Source organism: Crocuta crocuta, unplaced genomic scaffold (genome assembly GCF_008692635.1).
Source record: "Crocuta crocuta isolate KB4526 unplaced genomic scaffold, BGI_CrCroc_1.0 scaffold14, whole genome shotgun sequence".
In the NCBI taxonomy this organism is placed as follows: Eukaryota; Metazoa; Chordata; class Mammalia; order Carnivora; family Hyaenidae; genus Crocuta; species Crocuta crocuta.
Window position 1 is genome coordinate 4854599 of NW_027530209.1, and position 14088 is coordinate 4868686.

Here is a 14088-nt window from a genome sequence, read left to right on the forward strand (position 1 = left end):
GGATCAAACCCCACATTGGGCTCTACACTGAGCATGAAGCCTGCTTGGGATTCTCTCTCTCTCTCTCTCTCTCTCTCAAATAAATTTTAAAAAATAAATAAAATCTTTTGCATAGAGTCCTTTACTTATTCAGATCAAATCTAAGAATTTCTTTTTCCCACACCATTCACCATAGCTCTCTCCTTATCTATGTCCTATTTAGTGGAATCCCATTCTTGAAAGACCTATTTCTACACATATATTGGAAGGAATTTGGATTTGGCAATGTAGCTTTGGGATGAACAAATACTGGCAATTATATTCTGACTTTTTCACAAAAACTATACAGGGGATTTCCAATGATATTTTAAGGGAATTCCAGACACCAGATTACTGTTGTACTAATATTGGAGAAAGGGAATTAGTATTAAAGACCTGATTTTTTTTGACTAGAAATTACACAATACATCAACCACCTACTAACATCTGATCTCAAAGCTTTAGTAACAGATGTACAGATAGTCTTATTGACCAATATCAATTTCCTGGGGAAATTTCTCAGAAAAAAATAATTTTGCATTTCTGAATTAAGAATTTCAAATTATCAGTCAACTGTGGGGAATAAATTTAGGAATTCCCTGAGCTTGCACCAATGGGTTAACAAGGCATAAAGAATTAGAAAGTCACAGGAAGAATACACCCAAGTTTGAGTAAACAAGATTAGGTAAACAGGGCAAAGGCCCCCCAGTATAGGACAAAAGTATAGGAATAGAAAAGCCTCAGGATGAAAGCCAAATAAGGTAAACAAGATTAGGTACTCAGGGCAGAAACGCCCCCCCCACCCCCCTTTAGAACAATAGCAGAAAGCCACTTTCACCAGAAGGAAGGACAAAAACATGAAAACAGAACTTTAGACCACAGCAGGGTTAAGTTGCCCAGAGCAGAGCTAATTAGCAAAAGAAAGGTGCTTTGTTGACCCTGAGGCAGCATCCTCTGTATTTATTGTCCCCTAGATCAATTCAGATAAAGAGAGGTGGCTGGCACCTCATGTTTGCTCTAAACCTTCCACCCAGCACCAGAATTTTGTTTGTATTGACCCAACCACCTAATACCACGTATCTCCAAAGCCCCCTTTTCCTCACACCCATGAGTGAACGTTCACGGTTTCATTGTCTCTTTGTGCATGTCCATCACGTTTATAAGCCTTCTGACCCTAATAAAAATGGAGCAAGGACCCTTATTTGGGGCTCTTGTCTCCTCCTGGACAGTAGCCTCCCTAGCTTTTTGATCCTGTGTCCCACTTTCTTGCTGGACTAGAGAGAACTCCAGACCCAGAGTCTACGACAGTCAAGGACTTAAGTATGTTTCTATTTATGGTGTAAAGGAGTTTATAACCATTCCTCGTTCAGGGAAGGTCTCTAGTTCTTTTACCTCTATCTTCCCTCAGAGTACAAGCACTTCCTTTTAAAGATCATTCCCATTCACTCATTTTTTTACATTTACTACACTTAATATTTCTTTCTATAATCTCGCTTTTCATTTATGTCTTGATAACTCTTTACTTTGTCCTTCTTTCCATGGGATTTATCTGCATGGAATAATGTCTCTCAATATAATCTTGACCTTAAGAAATCTTTTAGACAATTCTCTAAGTTTCTAGAGGTAAAAAAGAAGTTCACAACTCAATCACAGTGACAACCTAGCACAAATATCATGGAGGCAGCACCTTTGAATGAGACATATCCTAAAGGATTGACTGCAAGACTTCATTTTTTGGCAAGGCATTATTCAGTGGCAGTTTTAACTTAGAACTAACATAGCTCCCAACTGAAGTCTCAAATTAGCTTGATTTGTGTTTTAGCACATCCAACTAAGAAATAGAAGAATTGAGTCTATTTATCAACTCCCAACTCTTTTTTATATTTTTTCCAACCTATTATTCAAGGTAGCTAAATTCAGGATTGTCACCACCCAACTTAAGCACTGAGAGGTGAATTGTAGAATGATACCATTTAGTTCACATTGTTGATGTGCCTGTGGGAAATAAAGCTTGGTAAAGCAAAAAGAGAGCCAACTCTGATATCTATTTATCTAAGTGCCTTTTCTGATATCTATTTATCTGGATGCACTGTCTAAGGAATGTCTTATAATAAAAATGTATTTTCTAAGTCATGGTATATATAAGAGAGAAGAGGAATACTTCTACTTTGTCAAATAAAGACTTTCTCAAACAGTTAGTTGCTCATTTATTCAACTTAGTTTTGACTAAAAAACTAACTTTAAAATCTTAAATTCTGCTATATTCTTTCTCCTTCAGTCTTTGGTGGGGGGGGGAGGTCTTTGAGGACAACTGCTGAAACTACCTTAAAGAATAAGAGCCCTACTATCTACCAAGAGCACATGCTATTATTTGAAAGTTAGAGTCTGACAGAGAATTGAACTAGGAAATTAGCAGTCTGCTTAGAAAGTGGAGTGTTTGTATGGAAATCAAAAGCTATATGAGTGTCCAGCCAAGACCATCATTTCTGTTCACTACATAAACAATAAGTTGATCTGCTGAAACAAGTTTCTTAAGATAAATTATATTAGGAGCCATATTCATCATAGTGCAGATGTTTGATAAAAAATATTTGTCAGGATAGCAACCATATAAAATATATTTATTTTTAATGTAACCCTTATATCTAGAGATAGACCATAATGGTTATTATTCATTTGGGACAAGCCATAATCACCTTAGAATAATAAGTTCCTTGAAATTCTTTTGTGAGGAAAAAAATGTTATCTGTATTTTAGGAATGGAAGTAAAGCAAGGCAAAAATTATCCTTTTATGGGAAGTGTGTAACATGCCCTTGAATGATGCTTTTTCATCAAAACCAGATGTTGAAAGAAAAGTTCCAATGCACGGTCCAAAAAGCTATAATAATAATAACAGAAAAAGCCTTTACTATAGGCCCTTGATTATGATGAACCCAAGACAAAAACAGGGGCAGTTAAATAAAAGCAAAATGGTTTCTGTGAAAAATAATGACTGTGAAGAGGCATGTTTCTATTTTACATAGTTTAGTGATTATTCTTAGCTCAGCAAAAGGTAACTACAAATGGATCTGAAAACTGTCTGAATACTTTCCAAAACTGGTCAGGTAGGAATACAAAACAGCGACAGCAGGGACAACTGCACAGTAACTGTCTGAAAAGAGATAAGAACACAAAGGAAATAATAAAATCCACAAAAACCTGAAAATTTATGAGATGACAAAGTCATCTAAATATGTTTGTCATAACAACAAATAAAAATGAGATAAACTAATTTTAAGCTATATGAGTATTATTAAAAGAGTAAGATTGAGTTTAGAAAAGAAAAAAAAGAAAAAAAACCTCTATGTGGTCTGTAGGAGACTCACCTAAAACACAGTGACTTAAAAAATCAAAGGAAAAGGATGAGAAAAATATATAGCATACAAATATGAGGTGCAAAAAAGAAAGTATGAGTGCCAAGATTGTATCAAAACACTGAATTAGAGTTTTAAGAAAAATGAAATGTGCCTAAAAATACTACATTGTAATAAACAATTCTAGACATACTAAAGGTATTAATACAATGGTAAATTTAAAAAGAAAACAAGAAAAAGGAAAAGGAAAAGGAAGGAAGGAAGGAAGGAAGGAAATAAAGGAAAACCCCAAACCCAAATAAAAGTAGTTAGGGAAAGCCAACAGCAATTAGGTAGGAACACCAAAATAATAAAACATAAATCTTCTAGCTAACTTAATTTTATGGGCTGAACTTTGTTCCTCTCAAATTCATATATTGAAGTGGTAATCCACAATATCTCAGAATGTGATGTATCTGGAGATAAGGTCTTTAAAAGAATAAGTTAACTGTAGTTCACTAGGGTTGTTCAAAATCCAGTATGACTGATTTCCTCATTAGAAGAGGAGCCTAGGATACACGCCTATATAGGAGAAAGACCACATGAAGATAGGCGAAGATAGTCTCCTGAAAGCCTAACAAAGAAGTCTCAGAGAAAACCAATCATGCTGTTACTCTGATCCTGGACTTCTGGCCTCCAGAATTGTGAGAAAATAGATTTCTGTTGTTTAAGCCATCCAGTCTGTATTCAAAAAGTCAGCTCTATTTCTGTATGTCAGCAATAAACATAAATTGAAATTACATATTAACATCATTTTCAATAGGACCAAAATATGAAATCTTGGGGGTAAATTTGACAAAAGATATACAAAAACCTGTACACTGAAGTCTATGAAACATTCATAAGAAGACTAGAGAAGAACTAAATAAATGAAGCATTATATCTTGAGTCAGAAACTCAATATTGTTAAGTCAACATTTTTCCTAAATTTTCCATAGATTAAATGCAATTACAGTCAAAATCCAAGCAGACTTTTTTTTTGTGGAAATTGACAAACTGTTTCTAAAATTTACATGGAAATGCAAAAGACCTAGAATAGTCTAAACATCACTGAAAAATAGCATCATATTTAGAGGACTAACAGGACCTAATTTCAAGACTTATTTCTAAGTCTACAGTAATCAGTATCAAGTATGACATTGCAATTCAAATAGACAAAAGGACCAACGGAACAGGATAGAGCATTCAGAAATAAAACCGTATGTATATCGACAACTGATTTTTGACAAGGATGCAATTCAATATAAGAAGAATAATCTTTTCAACAAACTATGCTAGAACAATTGAACGTCCACATGCAAGACAACAATAAACAAACGGTGATTCATAATACAAAAAAGCAATTTAAAATAGGTCCTGGACCTAAATGTAAAATCTAAAATTATAGACATCCATGAAGAAAACAAAGGGTAAATCTTTTTGACTTTGGGATAGACCAGCGTTTTTTACACCCAGCACTATTGACATTTGGAGCCAGATAATTTTTTGTTGTGGACGGATGTCCTGTGCATTTAGGAAGTTTAGCAGCATCCCTGGCCTCTCCCCATTAGAAGTTAGTAGTACCTTCCCAGTTGTGACCACCAAAAATGTATTCAAACTTGCCAAATATCCCCTGGGGAGCAAAATATCCCTGGTTGAAAATCATCAGGTTAGGAAAATATCAAATCACCTGATATGAAAATCAAAAGCATGACCCACAATAAAATAATTTGATAAATTGTATATGAACAAAATTTAAAATCTTCTCCTCAGAAGACACTGTAAAGAGAATCAAAAGATAAGGCACAGATGGGGAGAAAATATTTGTAAATCATGTGTCTGAAAAAAAGACATATCTAAAACATACAAAGAACTCTTAACACTCCACTAATAAACAACTCTTCAAAAATGTGGAAAAAATTTGAACAGATACTTCACTAAAGAAGATACACAGATGTCAAATGAGTACATGAAAAGATGTTCAATAGCATTAGGCAACAGAGAAATGCAATTTAAAACATGATATACGATCACATAATTATTAAAATACCTTTAATTTTTTTAGTATAATTTATTGTCAAGTTGGCTAACATACAGTGTGCTCTTGGTTTTGGGGGTAGATTCCCGTGATCCATCATTTATATATAGCAAATATCAGTGAGGATACGGAGGAACTGGAACTCTCATATACTGCTAGTAGGAACATAAAATGACACTACATTGGAAAACAGTTGGGCAGTTTGTTAAAAATTCACACATACACCTACACATGATCCAGCCATTGGATTCCTTGGTATTTCTCCAAGAAAAATGAAAGCAGAGGCCAATACAAAGACTAATGTAAGATTGTTTATAGTAGTTTTATTTGTAATAGCCAAAATAGGAAACAACTCAAATGTCCATCAACAGGTGAATGGATAAACAAACTCCGGTATTTCCATATGATAGAAAAGTACTCAGCCAAAAAAGAGAAAGAAATATTGATGCACCTAACAACATGGATAAATCTCTCAAAAATAGTGATGCTGAGTGAAAAACATGAGATAAAAAAGAGTATATACTTATTTCACTTACCTAAAAGTTGAGAAAATGTAAACTCATTGATAGTGACAGAAAGCTAAGATTACTGGTTGAGTGGGAAGGGGTGTAGGGTGTAGGGTGAGGAGGGTAACAGTACAAAGAGGCACAAGAAAACTTTTGGGGTGATAGAGATGTTAGATTCATAGCGGTACACAAACATCAAAACTTAACAAGTTGTAAACTTTAGATGCAGTTTATTATATATGAAAATATTAAAGAAAAAGGTGCAACTTACAACAGCAATGTGGAGTATGATTACCAAAGGATAAGCTGAGCGAAATATCAAGGACAATTATGAAAAAACTTTAAGACTCTACTGAAGATATAAAAAGAAGGTTTAACTACAAAGGGACTCATTTTGCATTTTTATTATTTGATAAAAAGATTCATTATTATAAAATTGTCAGTTTCTCTAACTCAATCTATGCTCTTTAGTACAATGACAATATGAGTCTTTGTTTTTATGAAAAAACAATGAAACTTTGTTTTTAACTATGACAAGTTTATTACAATGTTCATATAGACAAAATATGTGAAAATAATCAGAAATTAAAAGAGAAAGTTCCAAGTTACTCTCACCTACTACATTTTAAAACATGTAATAAAGTTGGAGTAGTTAAAAGTCAATCTGATGCATAAATTATTAAATAGATCAATGAAGTAGACAAGCATCCAGAAATAGAACCAGGTGTATATGAGAAATAAGCATATGGTAAAAGTAGCATTAAAATGGGGAAAAAGATGGATTATTAAATAAACAGTTTGGGGATAACTGAAAAAGAAAAAAATCAGGTTAGAACATTACTACAGTCCTTACAAAGACACATTCCATACTGAGAAAGACAAAATGTTAAAATTATTAGGGGCACCTGGGTGACTCAGTCAGTTAAGCATCCAACTCTTGATTCTCAGCTCAGGTTATGATCTCACGGTTCTTGAGTTCGAGCCCCACATTGGGCTTTGTGCTGATTGCTTGGGGCCTGCTTGGGATTCTGTCTCTGTTCCTCTCTTTCTCTCTGCCCCTCCCTATGCACATGCTCTCTCTCTCTCTCTGAAAATAAATAAATCAAACTTAAATGTTAAAATTATTAAAGAACCAGAAGAAAATATAAAGGGATACTTTTATAATCTTGAAAGAAAAATATTTTCTTAGCCTAAAATAAAAGCCAGAAATATATATAACTGAAGATTTAAGATCTGAATACAGAAAACAAATAGAAAATTTTTACATTCAAAAAAACAGCATAAACAAGACAGCTGAAAATAGAAAATAAAATACCTGCAATTAATGTGACAGAAAAAAAGGAGTATTTGTAGTATACAAAGCATTTTTTTTTCCTTTTTTTTGAGAAACAGAGAGACAGGGAAAGAGCTCCGATGCAGGGCACAATCCCATGACTGTGAGATCATGGACTGAGCCGAACTCGAGTCAGACGCTTATCTGACTGAGCCACTCCGACACCTCACGAAGCACTCTTAAAACTGAAAAGAGAATAGATGATTCCTGAAAAAAAATATAGGGAAAAAATATATATATATACAGGCCCTTCACCAAAGAAGAAATATAAATGGTCAGTGGACTATATATATATATATTTTTTTTCAGTCTTATTAGTAATCTTGTGAACACAAGCAAATACAATAGTAAGATATGGCCACCTTTCTGACTAGCAAATATTAAAGGACTGATCAAACTCAGATTTCCAAGAGAATGGAAACTGACTTTCTCATGTATTGTTGGAGGGAATATGTAAATTGACACTTTTTTTTCAGAACACAAATAAGAAGCATATGTCAAAACTTGAAATACGCAATTACACTTCTAAGCAATTACCCTAAGTGGATAAATATACGTGAGCTCAGAATTTATGAACAACGAAGTTCGCTGTTGCTATATTTCTTCTTTTAAAAAAAATAGGTTTCTTCACATATAAATTTTAAACATACAAGAGCAAGGAGAGAATGGTATAATGAACCAGTAACTAAATCACCTACTATCGACAGTTACCAACATTTTGCTCATCTTGTTTTATTTGCTACCTCTGTACTTTATTTATGTGCACTTTTATGTGGGAGTTGAGACTGAGGATATTAAAGTTAGCCCAAAGCAATATAATAAACTCCACAAATACTTTGGTATCTATATTTAACAAATAAAGACTTTGTCATAAAACATACCTGGGATAATTTCTTAACATCACCTAATACCCAGCCCATGTTTAAGTTTGCTGAATTTTCTAAAAAATCTCTCTTTAAGATTGGTTTCTTTGAATTAATATCTTAAGTTCCATATATTACATTTCATTCACTATATCTCTTAACTTCTTTTTTTAAATATATATAACAATGCTTCCTCTCTTTTTTTTAAAATGCCATTTATTTATTGAAGAAACTCAGTCATTTGTACTGTAGAATTTCCCACCAACAGAATTCAGGTGATTGCTTTCCAATATGCAATTTACCTTGTTCTTCATTTCCTTATATTTATTGTAAAATGATAGATATATAGGCTTAATTAAAATTTTTTGACAAGAATGCCATATAACGGATGTCATGTACTTCCAGCTAAAATGCTCTGGTTGTTCTGTTTCAGTGATATTAAGATCCAGATGGATCCGGATGATGTCAACATGATGCATCCATTATAAATTTCTCCAACAACTTCTCACTAATTGTTTTAGATCTATATTGATAGTTATATAGACTCATTATTTCATTAGGGATCGCAAAACTGTGACATTCTAATTCTGTCATTCCCTTTGCATTTATTAGCTGGAATTCTTTAAAGAACTATTCCTTTTCAGACTAATTGATTACACTGAAATAGATTTTGTACAGCAAAGCCTGGCTTGATGCTGTCCCTTTGTTATTTTTTAGAATAATGATGTGGTTTCCAAGAAACCTTTAATGGTGACCATTGTGTGTGTGGCACTTATATCATTATGAACTTGTGGATTTTCATATTAATGTATTTCAGTCTATTGCAGGCACTCAATAGACTCTTTTGATGCACTGAAAAAGACTCTTCTGTACTTTTGATGTAACTCCAGTCTTCTTTTTTAAGAAATTTCTTGCTTTGGGGCACATCTAAATGTCCTAGGATTGTTTTATACATTTCTAACCCTTAACCTAGATTCACCCATTTCCCAAAGAGCTTTGATATTTTGGGGGAATGTCGGTGGGAAATAGTATTTAAAGATCATAATCTGGCCACTGGGGATGCTCAATTCTCCTTAATTATCAGTGTTGCTAAGGTTTTTCCTTGGACACACCTCGGAATCAGGCATTTTTAGGAAAGATGAAGAGTACTGATATTTTCTTTTTTAAAAATATTTTATATGTTTATTTATTTTTGAGTGAGAGCAGAGTGGGAGGTGGGGGGTGAGAGAAAGGGAGACAGAGGATCCAAACTGGGCTCTGTCCTGACAGCAGCTCTGTGCTGACAGCAGCAAGCCTGATGTGAGGCTTGAACCTATGAACTATAAGATCATAACCTGGGCTCAAGTTGGACACAACTGACTGAGCCATCCAGGCACCCCAAGAATATCAATATTTTCAATTTAAGTTGAACTTATGGGACATTATGTAACTTCCTTATTTCAGACTTGTATTTCCTTTTCACTGACATTCATGGTTCTTAATGATATTAACATACTTATTTGTTGAGTCCTATAATATGCCTATAATAGCTTCATAATAACAAAAATATTATCACAACTAATTGAGTGTAGTTTCAGATCACTTTGCAATTCATTTTGTCCTTAGGTTATAATGATTAAGAATTTACAGTAAAAAAGAAAGGATAGTCAAAATACTATGTTTTGGAGTCACCTGAAATAATTATCTGTATGGTTATATAAACAAGTTAGCATAGAATTAAATTTATTGATTTATTTCTGATTTTTAACATTTTAATTATTTAATATAAAATATGTATGTGGTTTGAAAGGCAAACTATAAAACCAGGTACATTTAAAAAAATCTAACTTCAATTCTGTCCCCTATATCCTGTTTCTTCCATTCACTTACAGGTAATCTTTTTTGTTAGGTTTCAGTTTGTTGTTTTAATTGCTTTCTTTTGAAATATAAGTGATATGTGTGTAGATGTAGCCTTCTACTTTTTATACATAAACTAGCATATAAATGCTTGGAGAAGAGTAATGAATTAGGAATTGGAAGAACTGTGTCCTGGTTTTGCCTGAACTAGCAACTGTATATAAGATTTTGAAACAGTTAATTTATCATCCTGTGGTTTAGTTTCCTCATCAGTAAAATGAGAGGAATTGCTTAGAGTATTTCATAATATTAGCATTCTATACTTTTGGGATATTAAACAATGCCCATTTCTTAGGATATGCAAATAGATATATATAAAATTGACCACACCCAAAGATACAACTTCACCTCTTGGGATAATTAATGTATGTCCTAATCTAAATACAGGGCCACAATGGGAGAAGTCTGACCTTAAATTGATTTGAAGTATTTGCGTGCTTAAATGAGCTTTTAATCATGCAAATGGTTGCATTATTACTACACAGTCTTACTCATGCAGAAATGGCATATCTTACAGTCCAGTTAATCATAACTGGCCATAATCATAATCATAACTCTCTGCCCTTCTTTCAGATGACTCTTTTATACTTTTGTCTTTTACCTTAAATTCCTATCTCCTTCCTCATCCTCATAACAATGGGTAATCTTGCTTTTTTACATTACCCTCCCCCAAACTTGAAGCAAGTTGCCAAAAATTCCTACCAACCCATCCATGTATTCATCTGCAGCTATGCTTATTAGTTTTCTCTTCTGTCCAGCCGCTAGGGAGGAAACTGTCCCTGTCTCGAGCTGTGGCTAGCCTTTACATACGCATTATGGTCTATCCTCTTTTGCCAATTCATTGATCATGCTTTTCCTGAGGCGCCATCAACTTTTCACTCTATTGGTTTATTCTTACCAGATTAAAAATAAGCGATTACTTATTTTTACTTATTTTACTCTCTTCAATCACCTTTCCTCTCCACATACTACCCCATATCATGCTCCCTTTTATAGCAGAACTCTTTGGAAAAGGAATCTATGCTTACTACCTATCGTTTCTCTCCTTCCGTACTTTCTTGAACATACTCGATTCTACTCTTTGCTCTGAATATAATTCCTCTTTTGCATAAGCCAGAGGCAATCCTGGCATCTCTACCTTCAAAATGTACTAAGACGCCCAACAGTTCTTACCTTCGCAAATTCCATTAGCCTGGCTTAAGCCACTTTTATTTCACACCTCTATGAAGTTAATAGATTCCAAACTGGTCTCTCTGCTTCTGACTTCAGTTTGCTGCTATTTATTCTCAACATGACAGCAAGATGTATATAGTTAAAACTATCCAGATTATGTTTCTCCTTTCTCTGATTAGTGCCCTCTAGGTTTTCCATTTCAAAATAATCCAAAACAGCTACTATGAGCTACGAGGCCATTCATGATTACTTTTCTAACCTCATATCCCACTGCCTTCTATATAATTTCTCCAGTTTATCCTCTTTTCCCCTGGGCCTCTGCACTTGCTGCTCATTCTGCCTGGAATGCCATTCCTCCAGTATCTGCATTGTTTACTTCCTTCACATCTTTACTTTCCTGGATACTCTATCTAAAACTTCAAATTTTACCATTGTGTTAGTCACCTCAGGCTGCCGTAAGAAGATACCATAGACTGGGTGACTTAAAAACCAGGAATTTATTTCTCACAGTTCTGAAGACTGGAAGTTCAACATCAAGGTGCCACCAGGGTGAGGCCCCTCTTCCCGGCTTGTAGCAAGCTGCCTTCTCGCTGAGTGCTCACATGGCCTTTCCGTAGTATGTGCATGTGGAGAGAGAGTGAGCTCTCTTGTCTCTTTCTCTTTTTATAAGGGCACTTTAATGCCATCATGAAGGTATCATCCTCATGATCTCATCTAAACTTAATTTCCTCCCAAAGACCCCACCTACCATCACACTGGAAGTGAGGGATTCAACATTTGAATTTGGGGGTGGACACAAATATTCATTCTATAATAGCTATCCCTACTTACGTTTCATACTCCCCAACTTCATTTTATCCTATACACTTGTCACTTTCTAAAACAGAATATATTTTACTTATTTTGTAGATTGTATTCCCCATTAGAATTACACCTCCATAAAGCAAGGACTTTCAGCCATTCACTTATTGATTCTCTAGTACCTCAAAAAATGTCTGGGGGTGCCTGGGTGGCTCAGTTGGTTAAGCGTCTGACTTCGGCTCAGGGCATGATCTCACAGATTCTTGAGTTTGAGCCCTGTGACGGGCTCTGTGCTGACAGCTCAGAGACTGGAGTTGCTTTGGATTCTGCATCTCCCTCTCTCTTGCTGCCCTTCCCCCACTCATACTCTGTTCCTCTCTCAAAAATAAATAAACATTTAAAAAAATGTCTGGCACATAGTAGATGCTCAGCAAATATGTGCTGAATAAATAAGTGTCCAGAAAACAATGCCTTAGAAGTTCGAGTAGGCCATAAATATAAAAGACATGTAGCCCTTGTAGGAAAGAATCTGCTCAACTCTGAAATAAGCAAAGTGCTATGGGAAATCTTTGTATTATGTTCACATCCATCATTGTGGACATTTTAACAATCACTCAGTGAATTTATGAATTAAATCATTCTTTGGAAAATATCTAATTGATAAAACTCCAATGAATAAATTAGACTATCTGAAAAAAGAGTAGCAAAGTAATTTAAATTCCACTGCTGATATGGGCATCTGTTTATTATAAAACAAAGGCTTTTTTTCCTTTACTTTAGAATAAACAACTGTGACAAATTGGCTCAATATTTCCTTTAGTTATGCTCATAATATATTTTAAGCAACATAATAGGCTTACATTACCCATCTTGTTTTCAATACCCATATGGCGACCATTATGTAAATGTTCCTTAAAAATAAATGGTGCTGTTTAGTATACAATGTATGTTGTTTGCCACTAAAACCATGATTATGTGAAAGAAAAGAATCATTGAATCATCCCAAAAAAAGGATTAAATTCTAGGAGAACTATAAATAGGAAATAGCTGATACTATTACACGAATGTCAGAGGCACTTTACTTGAATTTATCAATACAGCATAACTTAGAAGAGGTTTTAAGATGATAATAGGTTTTAAGATTAAAAACACTTTCTAAATTTTTCAAGAAATATGGCTTATGAAAGATACTAAAAACTAGGCATACAAAACTGAAATCATATGGTGGGAAATTATGACTGACGTAACTCAGTATGTTACTTTGTTTCTCAAAAACCCAAATGAATGTAATGAGGAGAGGAGCCCTTGTGATTATGAATGACTATTATAGATATTTCAGAAATGCAACAAAGAGGTGGAATTTAGTTAACAATTGTACATTTCTCAGTATTTTCAAAATTATGTTTTCTTTTATGGATTTCAAACTATAAGAATTTTGGATACTACTTGTAGCCCTATGCAAAGAGCTTTTTAAGAAACTGGAAGTATGCAGCATCAAGTCAAGCAGTTAGGGACCTGCATTTCAGGTAGTCTCCTCTATGAGACCTTTCAAATACTTTTTGAGTTAAAGGTGTTCTGCCATATTGTTATAGACGTGTAGAACCTTAGTATGTAGTTTAATTCCTTTGTTATACATGTAAAAGTGTATATCCTACAGGAATAAGGAGTTTTCCCATGGTCACATGAGCCAAGTTATATGAGATCAGGACTGAAACCCATCATGTCAATCAGTTAGCCTCCTTGCTGTTAGAAGAAATTCCAAACCTTTTTTGTTACTGAGTGATATTGGCCAAGTAACACACACACACACACACACACACAGATTCACACATACATGTATGTGTAATTTTATTTAGGCAGCTTAATTACATTCATAACACGGATTAGAACCAAGTTCGTAAGTACTTAATGGTATGTTCAATCACATGAACATTCGGTTAGCATGAAATCTTGGTCTGTTTCCTAGGGCACCAAAGTTTCTGAGCAGCATCCAGAGCCTGGGAGGACAGTAAAACATCTTTTTAAGGCTGATGAAAACGGCACAGGAGGCTTTTAATTTATTTTCTTTTTTGGTAGCTAGCATTTAGA

The 14088-nt window shown here is 34.3% G+C and overlaps 1 long non-coding RNA gene across 3 annotated transcripts in view; it reads right to left on the reverse strand.

Annotated features, from left to right (window-relative positions):
* Positions 1-14088, reverse strand: part of LOC144232539 (uncharacterized) — a 245577-nt gene that overhangs the window by 85946 nt on the left and 145543 nt on the right. The window lies entirely within an intron of this gene.